The 24818-nt window shown below is 40.9% G+C and overlaps 1 protein-coding gene across 2 annotated transcripts in view; it reads left to right on the forward strand.

The window, feature by feature from the left end:
• Positions 1-418: 418 nt before the first annotated feature.
• OXR1 (oxidation resistance 1) overlaps positions 419-24818 on the forward strand; it is a 466073-nt gene continuing 441673 nt past the window's right edge. For both annotated transcript variants that reach the window (XM_009213469.3, XM_021942555.1), the window contains exon 1: positions 419-635. The gene's annotated coding sequence lies outside the window, so the exon portion shown is untranslated. The remainder of the gene's footprint in view (positions 636-24818) is intronic.

The raw sequence follows: 24818 nt of genomic DNA on the forward strand, positions 1-24818 counted from the left end.
CATAAATCTGAACAAATTTCCTTGTAACGCAGAAGCTTTTTTTAATCGCTTTAACAAAACTTTCCTCTGCTTCTCTAGGGAGAACCTAGTATGAGAGCTGCCCGATAGGCGGGACCCCGAAATCGGGGCAGCTCTGGCTTAGTCCAGGCTATTCTAGTGGGCGCCAGCACCAGAGGCGCCTCTCCACCCGGGCGGGGATCCGAGCTCCGGTCCCCGCCGCGGTAGCGAGTGCAAAACCCCCAACCGTAGTCACAGGAGCCGCGCTCGCGGAGCGGTGCGCGCTAAGTCCTCGCGGCTTCCGCAGGAGCTATTTTTAGCGGTGCGTGGCTCCCCCCGCCCCCGGCGTGGTAGCCTCCGGCTCGCGGCGCCCCCGCGGCTCCTCTCGGTCTCCCCCGCCGCTGCCGGCTCTTGGTAGCTTCCACGCGGGCAGGTCCGGAAACTGAGCATGTCTGCAAGCGCTCGACGGCGCCGGCGGCAGCGGGGGCAGAGCTGGGCTGCGTCAGGCTGAGCCCATTCACCTCGCGGCCGCAGGAGCGCAGCGCCGGCGCCGCGCCGCCCAGCCCCGCCGAGAGGGGCGCACTCGCCGCCGCTGGGCCCGCCGCCGCTCACCGCAGCCCCCTCCTGGCGACCCGCAAGTAAGTTTGTGAGGCTGCTGGGCGGTGGGGCGAGGTCTTGGAGCCCGGGGGAGTCCAGGAGGGATAGCGGGAGGCGCGGCTGGCGCCCGGGAGAGCCGGCTGGCCTCTGTCCCCTGTGTCTGGTGCCTGTCCGAGCCACTTTGAAACCTGGTGGCCATTGGGATGCTCGAGCGGGGACGACGGGCAGAGCAGGAGGGCAGAACTACCTCCAGCGGGGGCCCAGAGGGCAGACTTGGGAAGAAGGAAAGACCGTGCGGCGAGGGAGGGGACCGGGCGAGGAGGCTGGACTTGGGGCGCGGGAGCCCGGCCAGGGGACAGCCGCAGAAGGAAAGTGGGGGTGTCACCGGGGGATAGGGTGGGAGCAGCGTGAGAGTACACTGTTGGGGGCGCAGAGTGGAGGGCAAACGTGTCTTGACGAAAGCGGCAGGAGGATGCGTGTAAAGTGGGGCGCGTGGAAAGCAGATTTGAACGAGAGCAAAGGACGCCGGTGAAAGGGACAGTGGGCTCCGGAGGACTCGGATAATTTGGGCAGTCAGTACAAGGTTAGGGGGCACATCATGATGGAGTCAGCCTGGACTCTGTCTCCGGCTAGAGTACCCGAGGCCACATGTTGGGAACTGGCTGGGGAGAGGATGGATGTAGAAAGTGTCCTGGAAGGGCCGGCTGGAAAATCGCTGAGGGATTCGGGTGAAGAGGAAGGGAGCTGTGCAGGATCGGGCGTTGGAACTGGGCTGCTGGTAGGGCCTGAAAGGTTCGGGAGAGGGTTGGAGGCTTCCCCGTGCCGCCCCTTGAATAGTGATTTAGTACTGTTCTCTGAGGTTCACTTTCACCCCGGGCTCCTCCTCCGTCTACTACCTGGCTTCGATGCACCTCGGCTCGCTGTAGGCGAGCTTGTAGGAGATTTAAATAGACATCAGGCAGTGGGGAAGGTAGTCGTTTACAGCGGGGAGCTGCTCGGGCTTCCCTTAAGTGGTTCCTGGCATGCTCAGGGTGCAGTGTAGGGTCTGAATGTGTGTGTTGCAGGAGTAGGGTGGGGTAGGGGGAGTGGTGTCAGTTCTAGGCCACAGGAATTCATGGTCTGGCCCCAAAGGTGCGGTGTTTTTGGCCAGGAAGTCAGGCAGAAGTCTGCAGCGTGCAACTCGCGGCGGGGCGTGTGTGTGCGTGTGTGCGCGCGCGTGTGCATGTTTCCGGCCCGGGGTCGCGTGTGTGGCTGCAGCCTGTCTCCATGATAAGAAGATCCAGGGATCCACGGGCGGCACGGGGAAGGGATTAAGGGGAACATGCTTCCCTACGTTTTTTCTGCCTCCTTTTCCCAGAGTAGCATTCTTTGCTTATCCAATGATGCCTCTCTCTAACCTCTCCCTCTCCCCTTACATCCCAAACCTGATGCGAGTCTTCTCTGATTCGGCACTCTAAGGAGGACTCAGCCGCCGGCTGCGACCACCGTGGACTCCCTCTATGGAAGGGAATCCTGGGAGTCCCGGCCGTCAGAGGGGTTCCCAAATCCAAAGGGTTCATCTCCAAGGCGTCACTCCGGGGGTCCGCGGTTCACTCTGCTGCCCCTTGCAGGTGATGCTGTGATTGTTGCCCGCGGACAGGGAAGCACGATGCCTCCAAAAGGCCAGCGGGGCGGAGAAGCAGGAACAGAGACCAGCATTTAAGGGAATCTCTGGCGGGGGCCTCCCTGGAGTTCCCGACATGTAAATATAGTGAAAAAAGAAAACACTAGGTTACTAGAATAAACACGTCCTAAAATCTCTATGCAAAAACGCCTTTTTGAACAGCAAAGATTTCACCCACCAAAACAGGGAAGCAAGAAGCTTCCACAGTGTGCAGGATCCGAAACAGGACCTGCCCGGCCGGGCCGGCGTTGGGGGGTGAGAGTGGGGGAGGGGTTGTCGGCTTCTCCATCCAGCTTGCCATGTTCTGCCGTCGGTTTCACATTTTCATAGAGACTTTACCAGATGCAGGAAATGAAGATGAAGGCAACTCTGGAAGGATGAAAAGAAGGGAGAGCAAGCACTGTACCTACTGTCTGCTATCTAAGAGGGCTGGTCTCACAACTAAAAGATCCAGTCCCTGAGATCTTGTGTGCAACCATCAGAAATAGTTCAGGACACCAAATTGCGCAGAGAAGATTCAGATGAAGAGAAACAAGAACTCTGTGGAAAACTGTTGGAGACAGTGGCACGGTTGTCTTAAAAGGTGATGTCTGTCCCATGGAGGGACACAAGAGCGAGGACAGCACGGTTCTAATGGCCAGGGCATGTCCTCTTATTCCATGTGACAGTGGCTGGCTGAGTTGCTAGGGTATGTTTTTGAAATATACCCTTTGAAATATGTTGATTATTCTGGACATCTGTAAGGTGGGAAATTTGAATAAAAAGACTTCTGTCATTATTGGCTTTTATGGCTATGATTTTTTTCAGTTACTTTTATAAATCATGTGAAGGTAAAATAAATGATCATTTCAGCCATTAATTCTGTTCTGCACAGATTGCTGTTCAAATAAAACATCGTCTGATATGTCTGCCTGTATTGTTTTGTTTGCGGGTCAGGGAAGAGGGAAAATCGGCCAAATTGATTAGGGTGTCATATAAAAGCAGAGAGTAGGTCCGGGTAGATCTTATGAGTGTGTGCAGGAAAAGGCTTCATTATAGAATGCTAAATTTAATGTGAGATGAGAGAATCTTTTACTCCCCACCTCCTGCATTTGAAACACAAAGGATTGTACCCTTGGGCTGGTTCCTGGTCCTTAAGTGGAAGCCTAACTGGGCACTTTTTTTCTGGAGGATTGTTCCCTAAATCCTGGTAAGCTTTAGAAAATAGGCAATGGCATCTTTGTTGCGCTAAGGTAAAGTCATTACAAAGAAAAAAAAAAAGAGGAAGAAGAAGAAAGTAAAGGTGGTGAAATGGCTTGAGGAGGCAAAATGAGAAACAGAGATGTCAGTCAAAGTGGAAGAAGAGAAGTAACTCTCTCACTTTAGGGATAGATCTTATTGATAGGCTTAGAGCAGTGATTCTCCACTGGGGGCAGTTTTGCCCCCTAGGGGATACTGGCAATATCTGGAGACATTTTTGGTTGTCACAACTTTGGGGGAGAGGTGCTGCTGGTGTCTTGTGGGCCAGGCCAGGGATGCTTCGAACGTTCTACAATAAACTGGACAGCCTCCTGCAATTCTCCAGCCCAAATGTCAGTAATGCTTAATTTGAGAGACCTGATTTTCAACAAGATGTGCTTAACATTAAAAGCAACCCCTTTTAGGATACTTTCAAATATTCCTATTGGAAGTCCATCTTGAAAATCAAGAGTAGTTTATAAGAGACTTTCTTTGCAAAATGGTCCCACGTTCAAAAACACTTGTTTTAAGGAAATTAAAGAGGCTTCCTTTTGGCAGAACTGTTTTTCAGCCTTTAAAAAACCAAAAACCAAAAACCCTAAGACACTGAGAATTTCTAAAAGGTGAATTATATGCATGTGCACATGAGAACTAAGTAAACATTGTTTGATAAAACCAAATAAAAAATATTCTGCTGTACTAATTTCACTGAACTTGTTTGGTAATTGCTTTTTAAAAGAGATAATCTTAATTTTTAATTAAAATGAATTTAATTAAAATTACAACTTGTAAGTTCTTTATCAAGTGAGGGATTGAACAGAGAAAAATGTTAGGCAAATATTTATTTGAAGCCCCCCAAAAATTCCAAAAGGAAACCTTAGTATTTATAGGTATCTACATAGAAAGGTAAGAATGTCGTATAATTTTCTCATACTGTATTTAATTTCCATTTGAAATTGACAGCATGGAGTGTATTGAGAAGCATCAAGCCTTTTGATTCTGGAGCACAATGCATTGACTAGAAAGGAGGAACAATACCTTACACTCATAAATGTAATAAGATACTGTTCTAATATCCCCTGCATGCAGGAACTCAGAGCACTTATTAGGTAAAAGCCTTGTCATTAGCACAATGAGGCCTAGTGAAACTAAAATTTGGTCATTGTTTCTACCTCCTCTTCTGTCCCACCATTCCACCCATTTTTGTTATTGGTTTGTTTCAGAATTCATTCTGAAGGTATCATCATTAGGGTTGCTTACTTCCTTTCTTGTTCTAATAACCATTCCATTCACCCTTACCTATTACTGTCCCTCAGGGGTCTGTGTTGCAGCAGACTTGATACTCCTGCTAAGACTCTGGGGAACCCAGCAACCCCCCACCCCGCTCCGCCCTTTCTCCTGTGTGTACAAACACAAACAGCTCTTTTCTGCTTCTAGGTGGAATGAGGATTTGTGCCTGTCTTGGAAAAAGGCAGTGGAGATAGCCTTTGTTTTTCACAAAGGCAACCTCAGTTTCTCTGCGTATATTTACTGAATTGGTTTGTTGAATTGCATATTCTTGCTATTAGAGAGACTTCATCTTTCTCAAGGGAATAGTGAAAGAACTGGGGAAAACATGACTTCAGTGTAAGCAATGCTGGTATTGATAGAATGCAGCTGTCATTTTACTATGTGAAAACCCAATAAATATGATTTGAACCCATGATAATCAGATTTGTAAATTCCATAAGCATTTGTAAACTCAACAGTAGCAGGTTCTGTTTTAGACACTGGGACTCTTACACTTGCAATACCCAGATATATCTCTCAAAGTGTATCTCTACAAAGAAACATAAGATGGGTATTCATTTTCATTGAATTTGGAGCAATTATAGAGATATTTTCTGATTCTTGAAAAGACTTCAGAACACAATTGGTGAGATGCAGAAGGCAGAAGAAATCATTAAGGGGAAAACAGTTCCATGGATTTCTGTACAGCCTAGACAAGGAGGGAATGAGAAATTTGAGGTGAAAGGGATCAGTTCTTGTCTCTCTTTTCCTTTCCTTAGCAAATGGTTATTGATTTTGTTTGACATCTGAGCAAGGAGAGGTGGTTTCCTTCCCTGCAGATACTTGTTGAATGGATGTGTGCCCTTTTGCACTTCTGATAGCCACAGTGGTAGAAGACAATGGGCTGGCTGGCACTGGTAGTTAGAGGAAGCAGAATTTCAAATCAGTTCTGTTTTAATGGTGTTTTCAGCAAAGGTTCTAACCACACACTTTCAAAGACCGAGCATTCTGTGCCACTATTTTGAGGAGATTAATAGAAAGACTACAGACCTGAGCATTTTTGTTATTTGGTGTACTAGGCCATACCTGTGCTATTTGGAGAAACCATATTTATTTGGGGGACAAGGAAATATTGATAAGACGGCAGCTCCTTTTACCTAAAAACAAACTTTCTGCTTACTCTGACATGTCAATTATTGTCCCAGCTGGAAGGAGGGTCATGTGAGAATTTTATCAAACACCTTATGTTGCTCTTGCTGAATTCAGGAGCAACCACACACATACAGAGCAAGATTTTGAAATTTATGCTGTAGCCACGGCAAAGAGAATATCTTTTTTGCAATTTCATTTTATCTTATAATTGTTGAAGATAAGTAATAGCAATGCAGGAAAAAGGCAACCTTGTTTGTGGAAGGTTTTACTTTTGTTTACAAATGCTTATTCATCTTAAGAAACAAATAGCCTGGAACATTTTCCCAGGCTTTCAGCCTTCTTTATAAATAGTGTGTCTCTTCTGTCTCTGGAATATTCATTATGTGATGTCGTTTGGAATCTGAATCCTGGGCTCAGATGGCTGATACGGTTCCTTCTAATTTTGTGATTTAGAATTGTCTATCCTCCTAAAGAAGGTAAAAGAGACATGCTGTTTGTCATTGGGGGCACAGTAAAAGGTGCAGGCTGTAGTCTGTTTTACAGAATTACATGCATGTTGCTTGACCTTGGTCTGGGACCCCACTGACCAAAACACTGAACTCAGCCTTCTGGATTATGAAGCCTGATTTTCACAATTTTGATTTGAGCAACAGTGTTTTGACCAGGTTTGACAATCAACTGATGTGTTTGGAAAAGACTGACTGATGAGCCAGAATACTAACCACCCATTTACAAGGAAAGAGGCACAGACATTTAGGGAGGATCAAGAGCTTTGCAGTCAAACCTGGCACTCCTGCTTAGTAGCTTGTGACTTTAGATGAGCTTAACTTTATGGAACTTTATTTCCTCATCTTTAAAATGAAGATAATTATGAAATGATTTGCGCGAGGTCAGTAGTCACTCTGCATCATTTCAGCTTAGTTTACAGTTTTCAAAATCTCCATCCAAACCTTCTGCTTCTTATGAGCATGCTTATTTTCTTGGTTAAATTCATGTTTCTTTTATTTATTTAAAAATTCTCAAGAACCTATATTTAGCTCAAGAACTTCTCCTTTCAGTTGTTAGATTCTGGGTCTTCTAGAGCCAAAAAAAGGGTAACTGATGGGTCTCAATTATGTTCAATTCACGTATTGACCTAAATTGTCAAAAAGATTAAGCGCCTTTTTATTTTTTCCTAATTGGGATGAACATAAATAGAGCTTTAGGTAAAGATATCTAAAACCAAACAATACCATATGCATAATGTCTTTCAACTAGGATGTATTTTTTGATGATCAGACAATTGAAGATTGGCCCTTGTTGATAAGTCTGTTATTAAGTTAATAGATGTTTTTATACCAGTTCAGTGGTGTTGCTAATATGGTTTATTGAAGCATTTCAGATTCAATAAAAATCTGAAAACCTGCTGTGTGTTGTCCATTGTAAAATAAATAATGTATGTATTCTTATTTGTAATTTATGGTGACTGATCTGCATATGATCAATTGGAATAATGAAAGACTTAAAGTTGGAAACCAGAACAGATAGAAACTTTGAAAGAACATTCCCTTTAGCACCACACAAGTTTCTATTCAAATCTTTATTCCTCAGTTACTAACTACAAAAAAACTGGGCAAATTACTTTCTACCTTACTACTTTTTGAGAATCATATCAATTCCTGTGATGATTCGGTGAGATAAGCAAGGAAAGATGCTAGCATGATGTCTGGCACCCTCTTTGTCCTTGTACTCTGCTAATTCCACCATACTTCAGCTGTGCCCTTGCAAGTGATCGTTTATGCTTGAATTAGTTCCAACTGTTTTACTCTCAAGAATCAAAAAGCCTGATCTCAAGTTTCTTGAGGGGAAAAAAGAGAGACATGATTAATGACTGTGTGAGTGAGTGGAGTCGGGGGCTCTGTGTGACTCTAGGCGGGACCTGATTCAGGGCTCACACCATGTGACCAGTTGCACTGCAGTTTCCCTTGCAATTTCGTAGCTCCTCTTCCTAAGTCTTGGGTATGTCCTTGAGAGGCTTACTCTTCAGGGTTCTAAGATGACTGCCAGAAGCTTTCAGAGCTTCTTGTTCCCAGGTTCAAACCTAGTGAAGAGGACAGTCTCTTCCCATGCTTTTTACAGAGGAAAGAGGAAGCTGCTCTTCCTAGAAATTCTGGCAACTATCCCTGGTCAGGTCAGGAGCCCTCCACCAGTCATAGTGGCCAGAAAGGTGGAATATATTGGTTGAGGAAGTATGTTTTCCCATAGAAAATTGAGGGATTGCTATTTGTATGCTGATTGTATGCTAGCACAATAAGAAGCCACCACAGCATTTTTGTTACTTTTTGGCCCCAAAGAAAAATGTCAGAGTCATGGTTTTATTTCATCTGGGTCATAGTTAAAGTCTAGAGGATTCTTTCTGTACCATTACTGAATATGTGTTTCTAGTGATTGATCTGAATTTTCAAGATTAATGACACCAGTGCACATTAGCTCTCTTCCTTCAACCTACATCATTAGACTGGCTGGGTACACACTAGAATTTATGTTTTGCTACAAACAACTGTTTGTTCAAGGAACAAATTAATGTTTTTCTTACATTAGATACTAGGTAGTAGAATCACTGCTTTCTGATAAAAGTCAGGAGAAGCTGTCATCATATAAATTGTTAATCTAACATCCAGTGATTTATTCCTTTGTTCCTGGGTTGCCTTACTAGCCTCTGGTCCTTCATCTACATACCAAATTACACTTTACAGGAAGGCTACTAAGATTTATGCAGCAAACAAGTCTTAGTCTCTACAAACATGGGCAACTAAAAAAAATTCCAGAAAGGTTAACTTGTTAAATGTTTGTATATTAAAAAAAAAAAAAAAGATTCTACATCATCCAATAGGGCTGTTGAATACAGTCTCTTAAATGCACTCATTTTCTAAGATAAAATGTGATCTTACTTTTTAAATTAATATATTCACACACTAAGGATGTTCTCTCTCATTTATTTTTCACCCTTTGCATAGATCACAGTCACTGGATGTCATACATCACTTATTAAGCAGAAGAATGTTAACAGCCATGATAAATGGCTTTGAGTGAAAAATATTTTCTTCTGTTTTCATTCATCCAAATGTTTTAGTCACATAAATAAATGTAAGTGCCTTATTTTAAAATGTCTTAAAATGGGAAAATAAAATCACATATCTGCATTTTTAAAGTTAGTAGCTTTCAGGCTACTATAAAATGTAGTCTACTTGTGGTAAGTATGTCAGTGTAGCAATTGGTTTTTCCATATGTAGTTTCCAACATGGGAGGTGGGGGAGATACTCTAGCACAATGCAGTTAAAAACTTAAAAACCACAGAAATGAACTAAACTTTCCTTATCTGTTACATCTATTTAGGTTCTCAAGTTCTTAAGAAAACCAAAGAAGTTGAAAGGTGTTCTTTCACACGACTAAAGTATCATTGAAGTGAGATTTTTACCTCTTTGCCGGCATGTTTTTAAATTTCAAATCAGCAGTCACATTGGTGGGTGTATAACAGAGAAAGCATAAAGTCATGTGAATGTTTCAGATACAGTTTTTAATTATCTGAAATATGAAATGAACAACTAAGAAGAAAAAATTGCCATTCTGGCATGATAAAAATATTCTGTAATTTTAAGAAATACGTAGAGATCATTTTAACATAGCTTTTAAGGCACAGATGTTGATTATATAATATATTAAGAGTTTTGTGTTTGAGTATCATGCACACATTATGTTTGTCCCTAAACATTATAGGTAAAGTTTTCTTTGGTATTGCAGTTCTTAAATTATTTTTGCTGTCTAATGGGACTGAAAATAAAAGGTTGTTAGTAGCTTAGTTAGGAACTATGCACTTTTTAAAAGTTTTCAATCAACTGCCTCTTCTGAATGAAGCACAGAGATTTGCAAAAACAGTAATAGATACATTATAGATAACTGTACATAGAAAAGCTCTGAGCTAATCATTTAGATTATTTTGTGGAAGAGAATGGAGTAAGGCTGAAATTTCACTGGAACCTACTAATGGTGGTAAGTCCAAATGAGGTAAATCTTAAAACAAAACAGAACAAAACTAAAAGTTACAATGTTGTAACTTACCGGAGTTCCTTCACTGACTTAAATAGAAGTGTATTATACTCAGATTAAGCAGAAAGGAATCCATTGGATGATTATGGAGGAGTTCATGGAATTGAAGGAAATTCTGAAGAGCAAGACCTTGGACAGGATAATATCCCAGTGCTGGAATGGATCAGCTCTAGCTGTTTTCCATCATTGTGTCACTGTCCTCAAGACTCCTCATTTAGAAAGGACAGAGAGAGAGAGAGAGAGAGAGAGAGACAGAGTTTGGGGGAAGAATAGGCTAATTTGAACCAATAGTCCTAAAGCATAATCTATAATCTGTTACTACTGGAAGAGGGGAATAAATGATAATGCCCCTGCAGGCACATTAGACTGATGTCCATTCAGGATGCAGAAATTTGCTTTAGTGATCATGAATTACTGGAAAGAGAGAAGGAAAACCAAAACCCTTGAGTGTATTATCTCAACAATGTCTATATGGTAAACAAACACTGTTTTCATTTCCTAAAGCTACATAAACTACCACAAACTGGGTAGCTTAACACAACAGAAATGTGTTCTCTCACAGTTCTAGATGCTAGAAGTCTAAAGTTAAGGTGTTGGTATGGCCATTCAGGCTTTGGAGGCTGAATGGGGAGAATCTGCTTCTTGCCTTTCTCTTAGCTTCTAGTTTTGCTGACAGTCCCCAGCATTTGTTGGTTTATAGACTCATCATGCCACCAGTCTCCATCTCCATCATCTCATGACCTTCTCCCCTGTGTCTCTGACTCAGATTCATAGAGACAAAAAGTAAAATGGTTGTTGCAAGAGGGTGGGGGATGGGGGCGTAAGGAGTCATTGTTTAATGGGTACAGAGTTTCAGCTTTGAAAGGTGAAAAGACTACTGGATGGTGGTGATAGTTGCACAACGGTGTGAATTACTGGATGCCACTGAAATGTACACTTAAAAATGGTTCACATTGTGTATGTAATGTCATGTGTATTTTACCACAATTAAAAAAAATAAACATGTAAAAAGTGAAGAAGAAGACATTAGTGAAAATTTTCAATTCCTAAAAATCAAGTGAGGGCCAGTAGGATAGTTGAGAGTAACTGGGAGTCTCAGACACAAGGGAAATCTGTGCTTATCCATGAGTTCTTTCCCAGGGACCTTTACTTAGTACTTATCAGAAACTTTGGGGACAGAGAAGTTGACCAGAGAAAGCCCCGTTTGGTTCCACAGGTGTGCAGGTACTGAGACTCTGCCCTTAGGAACAGGCACAAAATCCCATGTACCACCCCAGATATTTCTCTCATGTGAAAAGCCTTACACAACTAGGGGAAAGGCAGAAACTATAGAGCCCAGGGTTCTGCGCTTATCCAAAACAGAGGTCTGCAAGACATACAGAGCATATTTTGGTGCCACATGAAGAGGGAGGGGCAGAAAAGTTGAGGAAAAGCCAGCCCAAGGCCCAGGTCCATAGGGCCTAAGACTAAGGTTGGACCCAAAGAACTCAAAAGTTTACAGCAGTTGCGTTCATAATTGCCCCAAATTGGAAATAACCCAGATGTCTATCAGTTGAGGAATGGATAAACAAATTATAGTCATGGATTCCACAGAATAGAATTTTACTTGGCAATAGAAAGGAACAGAGGGAATTTTACAGACCGTACCACTGTATCAGTGATCACTGAGGATAATCATTGGGGCAGGAGCCATGAAAATTTCATGAAAACGTTCGGAAAATGTAAATGTTTGGAAGTAGATTAAGACAGTTATATGCCGGGCGTAGTGGCTCACGCCTGTAATTCCAGCACTTTGGGAGGCCGAAGTGGGTGGAACAGGAGTCAGGAGTTCAAGACCAGCCTGGCCAAGATGGTGAAACCCCGTCTTTACTAAAAATACAAAAATTAGCCAGGGACAGTGGCGCACGCCTGTTGTCCCAGCTACACAGGAGGCTGAGACAGGAGAATCGCTTGAACCTGGGAGGTGGAGGTTGCAGTGAGCAGACATCGCACCACTATACTCTAGCCTGGGTGACAGAGCAAGACTCCATCTCAAAAAAAAAAAAAAAAAAGATAGTTATATAGAAAGCAGGAGTACTTAGAAGGACTGATTATAAGGGGAGAATATAAGGCCGGGAATGAGCGACCATAATATTTCAGTAAGGAAAATATCCTATATACTATCTGAATTTTTTTCATTATAATACATAAAATACTACTGATTTATATGCTATATTCTATTTTTAAAACTCAAACCCATTTATCAATATATATTTAACTTTCCCCCACCCCAGACTTATGTCAAGTTAATCATGGAGTCCAAGTTTAAATGATTTTAAAAATTAATCTAAAATCTTTCTAAAATAGGCGTTTTTAACCTGTAGCTCACTGACATGGATAGAATTCAGTTAATTCACAAACCTGGACAGAGAAAATGACATCTTTATTGTTACTGATCTCTAATTGAAATTTGGCATTTTCATTAATTATGGGTGTGCGTCACAAAGCACATAAGTAATTAGCAGTACCTGTCACTTTGTCACCAGTGGAAGTCACAGAGAATATATCACATTACAATTGTTTGCAGATATTTTGAAAAATCATTTATTCTCATCACAACTTTGAAAATATGATTATTAGACCTACTGTTAGAACTTTTTATTTCAAGTATAGTTGACTCGAACAATAGGAGAGTTAGTGGTGCTGACCTGCCCCACAGTTGAAAATCCACATATAACATTTGACCCCTCAAAAACTTAACTACTAATAGCCTACTGTTGACCAGAAGTCTTACCAATAACATAGTTGATTGTGTGTGTTATACATATTATATACTGTATTCTTATAATAAACTAGAGAAAAGAAAATGCTATTAAGAAAATCATAAGCAAGACAACATATGTTTATACATTAAGTGGAAGTGAATAATCATAAAGGTCTTTATCCTTATCCTCTTCACACTGAGTAGGCTGAGAAGGAGGAGAAAGAAGAGGGACTTGTCTTGCTTTCTTGGGTGGCAGAGATGGAAGAAAATTCACTTATAAATGGGCCCATACAGTTCCAACCTGTGTTGTTCAAGGGTCAACTGTATTAATAAAGAAACACAGACTGTGTCAGAATTTCATTCTTTTAAAATTTGATAACTGTTTTTCATTGCATTTAGTTTCATTTGAAATCCTATGTATCTCATTTTTAGAATGTATTATAGGTTTTACAGACTCCCAGAGGGATTCATAGAACCAAAAAAGATGAAGAACCTAAAATCGTTCTTTGACTCCTCCCAGTAGTAAGTTCTATTCATTGTGAACACTGGCTTGGTCCAGAAAGCCAGAACTATTGAGGGTGTTCTGAGCACACTTGTGCTTGATCTGCCAGATGTCAGCTATGCAATTCCATAGGAAACACTGGTTCTAGCAGGTTTCACGCCATTTGCTGAGTGGGCACGTTTCTGAGCATCTGTAGATTCTCTGTAGGCTTTCTAAAGGGCTTTTTCTATGTGGAGCCAACGCAGTCTTAGAATTCTAAGTGCTGTGTACAACCCATTGTAATATTTCCTATCAGGAGGCCTAGGTTTTAGACCATCCCATATGCATGACTCTGGATTCCTGGAACCCCAGATGGGGAGAGGCCACTCTGAGTCTATTGGGTTCAATCTCATGTGTTTGTGAATTCCAGAGGACTGATGTCAAACTTCCAGGCCCATAGATCAGGGATATTTTTGTAAGTTTTAATGTAGTTCCCTGGTAGGCTGGGTGTGACTTAAATGAACATATCACCCTTGACAAGATCTATACTCTTACCTTTTAAACTTTATTTATTCTAAGGGCTGTTACGCCAAAGCATATCATTTGAGTGACTTAAATATCAGCGGAGGTAGTAGTCAAAGGGCATCCCCCTGAGGAGTAGGAGAATCGCTTCCCCATGAGTCATATTTACAATTAGATACATACCCATTTTACAGCTAAACTTTCTATTTTAATAAAGCTCATTTCATTTTTGACTCCCTGACAGGAAGTTTTGCCTCTTTTAGAGTAAAATCTGCTTTAGTTTCACTTGTGTCATTGACCTAACTCAGGTCAGTGAAACCTCACAGTTTTTTAGGAATTTCCTGAAGTTACTAAAATGCTCTTACTGTGGCCTTCCTGATGTATTCAAGGAATGCTAATCATAGTGACATCTGCCAAATCAAAATATATTTACTGGGAAACAGCAGTTTTAGGTTGCATGGAACTTTTTTTTTTTTTTTAACTCTTTGAACAGCGTCTTCCCAAATGCACAGAACATTTTTCTAACAAATGCTGGGGATCCAAGTATGTGCCAGGCACTCAGCTGAACACAGGATACGATAAGGGGTAAAGCGAACATGGCCCATGCTTTCATGGAGCTAATAGGATAAGGTGTGTGCTGGGGAGAGGATGTCAATTAGACTACCTGGGAGGTGCTCTGAAGGCCAAGCAGAGGCAGCCAGGAGGTTACGCTGCATGGGAATGGAGGGGCTGCCTAGGTTGAAGGCCACTTGGAGCTGGGGGCAGGAGTAGAGAGGTGTTCCAGGCAGAGGAAATAGGTTGGCACATATGAGAACACAAAAGATGGTCACAGTGTCTGGGGCAAGGTGAGTGTGGGACCAGATGGAGGTGGAGAGGTAAGCCAGTGCCAGATAATCCAGAGTCCTCTTGGTGAGGCTAAGGATTCTGGTCTTTGAAGCAGGGGGTGACATGATCTACCATCCTTTATTGGAACAGACATAATGATATCTATTTTCCAAGAGAACAGATAGTATTTGGCAAAATCAGCATGCCTAGCAACTTAAAAAAAAAAAAAAGTCTTCTATTTAAACATAATGGACGTGATACATATACCATAATACATATACAACATTACAAATGTGCCTTCACCTCTGGACCGCAAGCTTTCAGTTTCAGTGCTAGGATTAAATTACTTAGGTTCTCTGAGGTTCTGAGGGGAGGGAATTCTAAACCACTTGCCTTTGTCATTTGCCTTTGAAGAATTGTTTGTAAAGTTTCCATTACAAAAAGCTATTAACATTAACTTCAATCTTTTTTTTTTAAAGGCTGTTAAAATTATTCAGCTGTTTGCTTGCTATTGCCATAGCTTACTTGTTTATTTGAACTTTATTATAAAGGGCTGGAGGTATTGTTACTGTAACTGAATTGAATTGACTAGCAAAACAGTCCCTTATAGGGATGGTAATCTCTAGTACATTTAAATTTATATATATATATATTTTTAATTATACTTTAAGATCTAGGGTACATGTGCACAACGTGCAGGTTTGTTACATATGTATACATGTGCCATGTTGGTGTGCTGCACCCATTAACTCATCATTTACATTAGGTATTTCTCCTAATGCTATCCCTCGTGCCTCCCCCCACCCCACTACAGGCCCGGTGTGTGATGTTCTAGAAAATTTTGAGTCTCCCATTTGATTAGCAAACATGAGCCAAAGTCATACTAAACAATCATGTACATGGCCCTGTCAGCTACTCCTCTGAATTAAAAGTCCTTGCAATCTTTAGATCATTTGAGTAAGAATATAAAATGCAGTTTTCATTTCATGTGTATGTTTTTTTAAATGGGAAAACTTTGTCTGCAGACTAATTGGGCAGCGTTAACTACCAGTGGGGGTTAATTACTTGCCAGCTCATTATATTATTCTCATGGAAACTCAGAGTTTGTTTGTGGATATTTTGGAGCATTGGACAGTAACAAGTGTCCTTCCGTTTAATGCTGCCAACCTGGGTCTGTGTATCTGCATATGTACAATTTCTGAAACGTTTCACGTGAAGCAAAGACAGCTTGTGCTGAAACAGCTGGCCTCCACCTGCACTTGGGAGGCTCATTATTAGTCACCAGGTACTTATTATCTAGTAAGCAGAAGACATAAGAAGTTGCATATTGATTCTGCATCGTGAGGCACTTTCAAAGGCCCCTTAGACAGGATATTCAGAAATGACTAGAGCAGTTGCAGAGAATTATTTTTCCATGTGTGTGGCATCTTTACACATGATGTCAACAAGAGCCTCAGAGTCTGACTACTATCAGAGGACCTTGTTCTCTAGCAGGTTCTGTTTTTGAGACTGTACTTCTGTGAATGTGCATCTTTATGCAGCTTTCCTTTGTGGACTATCCCTCCTTCTGGGAATGTGTGTCTTTAATCTATGCAACATTCCTTTGTGGACTGCCCTCACCCGGTAACTGACTTTTTCAGTCCTGTGGTAGATGTGGGGCTAATCTGACACTTTTGCTCCTGTTCCCCTAGGGGCAAGCATGTGAACTATCCAGCCAAATAACTTTCACCTCTAGTCGCAGTGAGTTGCTCAAGGATAGATTCATGATCTAAGCTGGTAAAATGATGACTGTATTCCCTGGGATTTTGACAGAACGCTAAAAATATGCTGTCTTTCTTATGGAGGTAGTCACAAAGCTCTTAGGATTCTTGCCTAGTGCAGCTGATGCCCATCTTTGTTATCCAATGGAGGAAGCGTGCCTGAAAGTGAAATTAGTCAAAACAAAACAAAAAGTGAAAAACTACATCTAGCCCATTAATCCCACTACACCTGCAGCCAATACGATTTCTGACTATTTCAGCTGCATTAAACCATTTTTCACTTCTATTTAAGCTTATTTAAGTTAGGTTTTTTTTAAATGAAAAGAATTAAAACATAAATGCTGCCTAAACTGTCCCTACGCTGACTGAGGTGGAAGCAGGAAGGGAGAGTCTGAAGATATCATCTGCTATAGATGTAAAAATTTCTGTTGCCCTGAGACAAAAAGAGTTTGTAAGAGAGACCAAAGAAGGTGGTAACTTTCCTGTCCTGTTTCCATTTTCTTTAAGTAGCACTGGATGTTTTAACAAAAGCTTTTTACATTCCGAGGTTGTAGAATCCTAGTTTTTCTCATATGCAGAAATGAGAGACTTTGTGTTGCTATGTATTACAGAAACAAACATAAATGAGCTGGATGAATCCTAGTTACAGCTTTGCCATTTGAAATCCATGGATACATTTATTTCTCATGCATTTCCTTTTAGCATGAGGTATTCTAAGGTCTATTGTTCAATGAATAAGGTATTACAACTCCAGTAATGGTCTGTAACATGAATAACAAGATTAGAGGGAACAAGCAGTAAAAATAATAAAAGACAAATTATCTTGTCGATTCTCTATTTCTAGTAACTCAGCAATAAAAGCCATTTATGTTCTCATTTGGATGTTAAATAGCTGGAAAATATGAGTCAGTCATTTTGGATGCAAAATTCTGCCACAGCTTCATTCCATTTGGTATCGTAGGTATCAGTTTCTTACATTTCCTTCTAACAACAGGAAAGAAAAGATACCCAATACGGTAATAAAAATGAGTGTTTCAAAAGTCCTGTAGACTTAAAGTGGAAAGCAGAAAAACAGAGGAACTAAAATGACATTTCTGGTATGAGTGTATGCTAGAGGCTTATTTTTCCTGATTTCTTTATGAAAAGACATGTGAAACATGTATAAATTAGGATTGTTCATGGCTAAAAGGAGGTCAGGGGTATTGGAGGTATTATTAAGATTCACTTTATCTTACATTGCTACTTGTCCTGTGGATAATAATTTCTGCTAAGAAGGGTTATAAGATAAGCTTTTTAACTAAAAATAGAACATGGTTACTAAGCTATAAGAAGAGATAATCTGCATATTTTTTCAGTGACCAGAAAACATTGTCTTCCAAGGTGCAGTCTGACTGGTCTCCAAGTATGTTATGAAACACCTAGGTTGGCTTACTTCTAATTAGAGGGAAAAGTGCAATAAACACCAATTTCCCACATGGCATCATAGAATGTACGAAGTAAGGTGTTCATTATCCCTTATGATACTGCAATAGGAAAAATAGGTTTCTCCTTCCCAGGTAATTTAATGGGAATAACATCCCATTTCAGAAAAAAATCCTGTACAAAAGAAAGTAGCATGAGCATAATGAAACTCTGCTGTATTTAGTGAACCAATGGCTTAATAAACTATTGCCTTGGTGACAAAAAAAAGTTCTGACATTTGTATCTATAAGAAATTTTTCTAGTAAGCAAAATTAGCATTCACATTTAAATTTGGTGTTTGCTTCCAATACTTGATTTGTTATTAGTTCCTGTTTCTACAAGCCTATATAGCTAACAGAGCAGAGCTCCTCTGAGCTGTTCCAGCCAGATGGAACATTTCATAGTCTCACATGGGAAGTGGCTGGAATCCAAACTTCTGTGCAGTGGAGTTTCCTGTGCATTTGGATCTGTCTGTAAGTTCTTCTACCAAAAGGAGTGAGGTGTGAAGCATATCCTGTTGCCATGGCCACACCCATGCAGAATGCAGAGGCTGCTGGATGGGACCTACAGCTGCAGCCTGAAGACAGCTGGCCATGAAAACAGATGGGGTCCCTGGGCTATGAGAATTTAGTACTGGCAGGTGAAGTGTACTGGAAAATGTGGGAGCCTCCTTAAATTTTGTGAAATTAAGAAAAGAGAGAGCTGGGCTTGCAGAAGTCCAAGTGTTGACTCTGAATTCATGAGCACTGCACTTGGAACATTGCTGACAGCCTGAGCATTCTGTTATTTACAGTACAGACTCTAATGCAAGGAAGGGACTGTTCCAATGCAGAATAGCATGGACCACAGAGGAGCAACATCTGGGCAACAAAAGTAGAAGGAATGTCCAAATAATTTCTATAGCCTGTCATGAATGTGGTTCTGACCAGAATTGATCAGAGTTGATTTAAGAACACCTCCCTTGACAACCTAAAAGCATATATATATATATATATAGAGAGAGAGAGAGAGAGAGAGAACGTATGTGTGTATATATGTGTATATAAATATATATATGTGTACATATATATAGTATATTCTTAAAATACCTGCATAATAAACTATAAGTCATTTTCATTCTGAATTTCAGGGATTCACAGCTCGTTCATTCATTCATTCTTTCATTCAGCAAGTTTATTGATTGTGCACTCTTTGCTAAACATTGGGGAAAAAGTGGTGAATAACACCAGAGAAATCCTTCCTTTCAGAGACTTTGCTTTCCAGTTTATAGTGACAATCATCCAAGAGACATACCTCAAAATAATAGGAGCCATCTATGACAAACTCACAGCCAGCATCATACTGAATGGGCAAAAGCTGGAAGAATTCCCCTCAAGAACTGAAATAAGACAAGGATGCCCACTCTAACCACTCCTATTCAACCTAGTACTGGAAGTCAGCCAGACCAATCAGGCAAGAGGAAGAAATACAAAGCACCCAAATAGGAAAGTAAGTTATCAAGCCATCTCTCTTTGCTTCTATACCTAGAAAACTCCAAAGACTCTTCCAAAAGACTGCTCGAACTGATAAGCTATTTTAATAAGTTTTCGGCATACAAAATCAATGTACAAAAATCGGTAGCATTTGTATACACTAATAATGTCCAGGCTAAGAGTCAAAAAAAGATCACAATCCCATTTACAATAGCCACAAAGAAAGGAAATACTTAGGAATACAGCTAACCAAGGAGGTGGAAGACTTCTACAAGGAGAACTATAAAACACTGCTGGAAGAAATCAGAGATGATACAAATAAATAGAAAAATATTCAATGCTCATGGATTGGAAGAATCAATATTGTTAAAATGGCCATACAGTCTAAAGCAATTTATAGATTCAATGCTATTCCTATCAAAGCATCAATGTCATTTTTCCCAGAATTAGACCACACTACCCAATTTCAAACTATCCTACAAAGCTATAGTAACCAAAACAACATGGTTACTGGTACAAAGACAGACATATTTATATGGTTTGGCTATGTACCCCCACCAAATCTCATCTTGATTGTAGTTCTCATAATCCCCATGTGTCATGGGAGTGACCCAGTGGGAAGTAATTGAATCATGGGGGCTGTTACCCCCATGCTGTTCTCATGATAGTGAGTGAGTTAGTTCCACCAGATCCGATGGTTTTATAAGGGACTTTCCCCTTTGCTTGGCACTTCTCCTTGCTACAGCCATGTGAAGAAGGACATGTTTACTTCCCCTTCCACCATGATTGTAAGTTTTCTGAGGCCTCCCCAGCCCTGCAGAACTGTGAGTCAATTAAACCTCTTTCCTTTTTAAATTACCCAGTCTCAGGTATTTTTTCATAGCAATGTGAGAATGGAGTAATACACACATAGACGAATGGAACAGAGTAAAAATCTCAGAAATAAAGCCACACAATCTGATTTTCAACAAGGTTGGTAAAAACAAGCAATAGGGAAGGGACTCCCTATTCAATAAATGGTGCAGACATAACTGGCTAGCCATATGCAGAATAATGAAACTGGACCCTTATTTTCACCAAATACAATAATTAACTCAAGATGGATTAAAAATTTAAATGTAAGATCTCAAACTACAAAAATCCTAGAAGAAAACCTAGGAGATGCCCTTCTTGGCATTAGCTTTGGCAAAAAATGTTTGGCTAAGTCCCAAAAAGCAATTGCAACAAAACCAAAAATTGACAAGTAGGACCATTTTAAAGAGCTTTCTGCATAGCAAAATAAACTGTCAATAAAGTAAACAGGCAACCTATAGAGTGGGAGAAAATATTCACAAACTAAGCATCCAACAAAGGTCTAATGTCCAAAGTCTATAAGGAACTTAAATCAATAGCCAAAAAACAAATAAATAAACCCATTAAAAAATGGGCAAGGGACATTCACAGACCCTTCTCAAAGGAAGACATACAAATGGCCAACACACATATGAAAAAATACTCATCATCACTAATCAGCATAGAAATAAATAATCAAAACCACAATAAGATACCACCTCCCCACCAGTCAGAATGGGTATTATTAAAGTCAAAAAACAGACGACGCTGGTGAGGCTGCAGTGAAAAGGGAATGCTTATACATTGTTGGTGGGAATGTAAATTAGTTCAGTCATAGTGGGAAGCAATTTGGAGATTTCTGAAATAACTTAAAACAGAGGTACCATTTGACTCACTAATCCCATTGCTTGGTATATCCCCAAAGGAAAATAGGTCATTCTACCAAAAAGACCCATGCACTCGTATGTTCATTGCTGGGCTATTCACAGTAGCAAAGACATGGAATCAACTTAGGTACCCATTAATGGTGGATTGTGTATAGAAATTATGGTATATATACATCAAGGAATACTATGCAGCCATAAGAAAATAATGGAATCATGTAGTTTACAGTAACATGGATGGAGATGGAAGCCAGAATCCTAAGTGAATAAATGCAGAAGACCAAATACTGCATGTTTTCACTTATAAATTGGAGCTAAACATTGAGAATACATGACCCTAAACCTGGGAACAGGAGACACTGTAGACTACTGGCGGGGGAAGGAGAAAGGAAGATGTGACTCAAAAAACTACCTATTGGGTATTGTGCTCACTACATGGGTGCAACACACCCATGTAGTAAACTTGCATTTATACTCCAGTATCTAAAATAAAAGTAGAACAAAAAGTCTCAGTGGAAACCATTATAAATGCAAGATTTGTATTAGCATTAAATTGCATCATTCTTGGAAGTAAATATAAACAAACAGAACAAAAAAACAAGCATACACAGCAGTCTCCCACTTAACTGTAGTTTTCCTTTTCAAGGTTTCTGTTACCAGTGGTCAATCACAGTCTGAAAAATGGAAAATTCTAGAAATAAATTTCATAAGTTTTAAATTGCTTGTCATTCTGAGTAGCATACATGTATTAGTCCATTTTCACACTGCTGTGAAGAAATACCAGAGACTGGGTAATTTATAAAGAAAAGGAGGTTTAATAGACACAGTTTCACATGACTCGGGAGGCCTCACAATCATGGCAGAAGGCAAAAGGAGGAGCAAAAGCACGTTTTATGTGGTGGCAGGCAAGAGAGCATGTGCAGGGGACCTGCCCTTTATAAAACCATCAGATCTTGTGAGACTTATTCACTACCATGAGAACAGCAAGGGAAAAACCCGCCTCCATGATTCATTTACTGCCCCCAATGGGTCTCTCCCACAACACATGGGTATTATGGGAGCTACAATTCATGATGAGATTTGGATGGGGACGCAGCCAAACTATATCAACACATGATGAAATCTGCCATCTTGCTGTGGCCCAACTGGGATGTGAATCATCCTTTTGTTCAGTGTATCCATGCTATAGATCCTGCCCACCCATAGCCTCAGTTATCGTAGCTATTGTTGCAGTATTGTAGTGCTTGTATTCAAGTCATCCTTATTTTACTATTCATAATGGCCCCAAAGCACAAGAGTAGTGATGCTGGAATTTGGATATGCCAAAGAGAAACTGGAAAGTGCTTCCTTTAGGTGAAAAGGTGAAAGTTCTCAACTTAATGAGGAAAGGGAAACTAATCACATGCTGAGGTTGCAAAAATCTACAGTAAGACTAGATCTAGCCAAGAAATTGTGGAGAAGGAAAACAAAATTTATGTTAGTTTTGTGGTTGCACCTCAGACTGCAAAAGTGACAGCCAGAGTGCGTGATGAGTGACTAGTTAAGATGGAAAAATCATTAAATTTGTGGGTGGAAACCATGAACAGAAACATGTTCTGATTGATGGCAATTGAGTTTGGTAATATCCTGGGTTTCAGGTATCTACTGGCAGGTCTTGGAATGTATTCCTCTGCAGATAAAGAGGGACTACATAAATAACATAAATAAGAACTCTGAGGAAAACATTCTGACAATGTGATAAAGCATGACAAGCATGAGGGTTGGTAAGCAGTAACAGAAAAGAGAAGGAACATGAGGATTGACCTGAGAGTTGACCAATATTTAGAGGATAAGAAGACAAGGGGGGCACCAGGCAAGGGAACTGAGAAGGAGCAGCCTGTGAGGTAGCAAGAATCAAGGAAGTAGTCCTAAGCAAATGTTTATGTCACTGAAGAATGTTAAGCCCAGGAGTGACCTGATCAAATGGATGCTTTCAGGAAGCTTCGCCCTGGTTGCCAAGGGGGCAGGACTAGAGCAGGGTAAGAGCAGAGGCAGAGAAACCATTTAATGGGCTGTTGCTGTGACGTGAGAAATAAGGACTGCCTGGACTATGATTGTAGCAGTAGATGTGGTAAAGGTAGCTGGATCTGGGATATATTTCGAAGGTAATGTGCAAAAAATGGTAGTACACAGAAGATTTACTGATGGATTCAATATTGGATGTGAGGGAAAGAGAACTGGGTGATCTACTTTTAGATCAATTCTACAGAAAATATTCATCTGAAATTTTGCTATCTGGTCTGTAACAACATGAGAAGCTTGGGCCAAAATGTAAATCACTTTTTTTTTCCACTGCAAGATTCTTTCAAGGAAGGAAGTACATTGATTTACATTCTAGCACAGTCCCTTATCATGTCATAGACTGAAAGGCACTTCCAGACAGCCTCATATGCAGATCTTACATTACAACATTGAATTAGATGAAGTCATCAGTGAAAGCCATTATTACCAAGTGGTTTATCCAGTCACATTCTTGAAGAATTGCTGATTTTTTCATTGTACAGGGGTGTTGTGGTTGCCAACGTTACTTGGAACTACACACAGATAAGTTATAACATACTTTGTGGAGCAATGCCTTCTTAAACTTATGTGTCTTGGCTTATTTTGTGCTGCTATAACAGAATATCTGAGACTGGATAATTTATGAAGAACAGAAATTTATTCTCTCTCATGGTTCTTGGAGGCTGAAAAGTCCAAGATCAAGGCTTCAGCATCTGGTGAGGGCCCTTTTACTGTGTCCTCACATGGCAGAAGACAGAAGGACAAGAGAGGGACAAACTCTATGTCCTTACATGGCAAAAGGGCAAAAGACAGAACCCATTCCTCCAAGCCCTTTCATAGAGGCACTTATCCATTCGTGAGGGTGGAGCTCTCATGACCTAAACACTTCCCAAAACACCCTGCCTCCCAACACTTCTGTATTGAGGATGAAGCTTCCAACAAATGAATTTTGGGGGACACATTCAGACCATAGCATTATGATTTCTAGATTTTCATATGGTCAGTTTGATTTTTTTTTTTTTTTTGGTAAGTAGGCACATAGAATAAGCTGAGGAAAACATTTTTTTTTAAAAGTGAATTACTTTGTGTTTACGAAGTAGGGTCACAGGGTGTATTAGGCCATTCTTGCATTGCTATAAAGAGAGGCCAGGCACGATGGCTCACGCCTGTAGTCCCGGCACTTTGGGAGGCCGAGGTGGGCAGATCACAAGGTCAGGAGTTCGAAACCAGCTTGGCTAACATGGTGAAACCCCGTCTCTATTAAAGATATAAAAAATTAGCCGGGCTTGGTGGCATGTGCCTATAATCCCAGCTGCTTGGGAGGCTGAGGCAGGAGAATTGCTTAAACTCGGGAGGCAGATGTTGTGGTGAGCCGAGATGCACCATTGCACTCCAACTTGGGTGACAGGGCAAGACTCTGTCTCAAAAAAAAAAAAAAAAAGTAATACCTGAGACTGGGTAATTTATAATGGAAGAAGGTTAGCTGTCTCAGGGTTCTGCAGGCTTTACAGGAAGCATGGTGCTGGCCTCTTCTCAGCTTCTGGGGAGGACTCAGGAAGCTTACAATCATGGCAGAAGATGAAGGGGGAGTAAGCACATCATGTGGCAGATGCAGGAGAGAGAGAGAGAGAAAGGTGCCACACACTTTTAGATAACCAAATGTCATCAGAACTCACTATCACAAAGACAGCACCAAGCCATGAAGGATGTACCTCCATGATCACCTCCTACCAGGCCCCACCTCCAGCACTGGGGATTACAATTCAACATGAGATTTGGGCAGGGACAAATAGCCAAACCATATTACAGGGCAACTC

This window comes from Papio anubis, chromosome 8 (genome assembly GCF_008728515.1).
Source record: "Papio anubis isolate 15944 chromosome 8, Panubis1.0, whole genome shotgun sequence".
Lineage (NCBI taxonomy): Eukaryota > Metazoa > Chordata > Mammalia > Primates > Cercopithecidae > Papio > Papio anubis.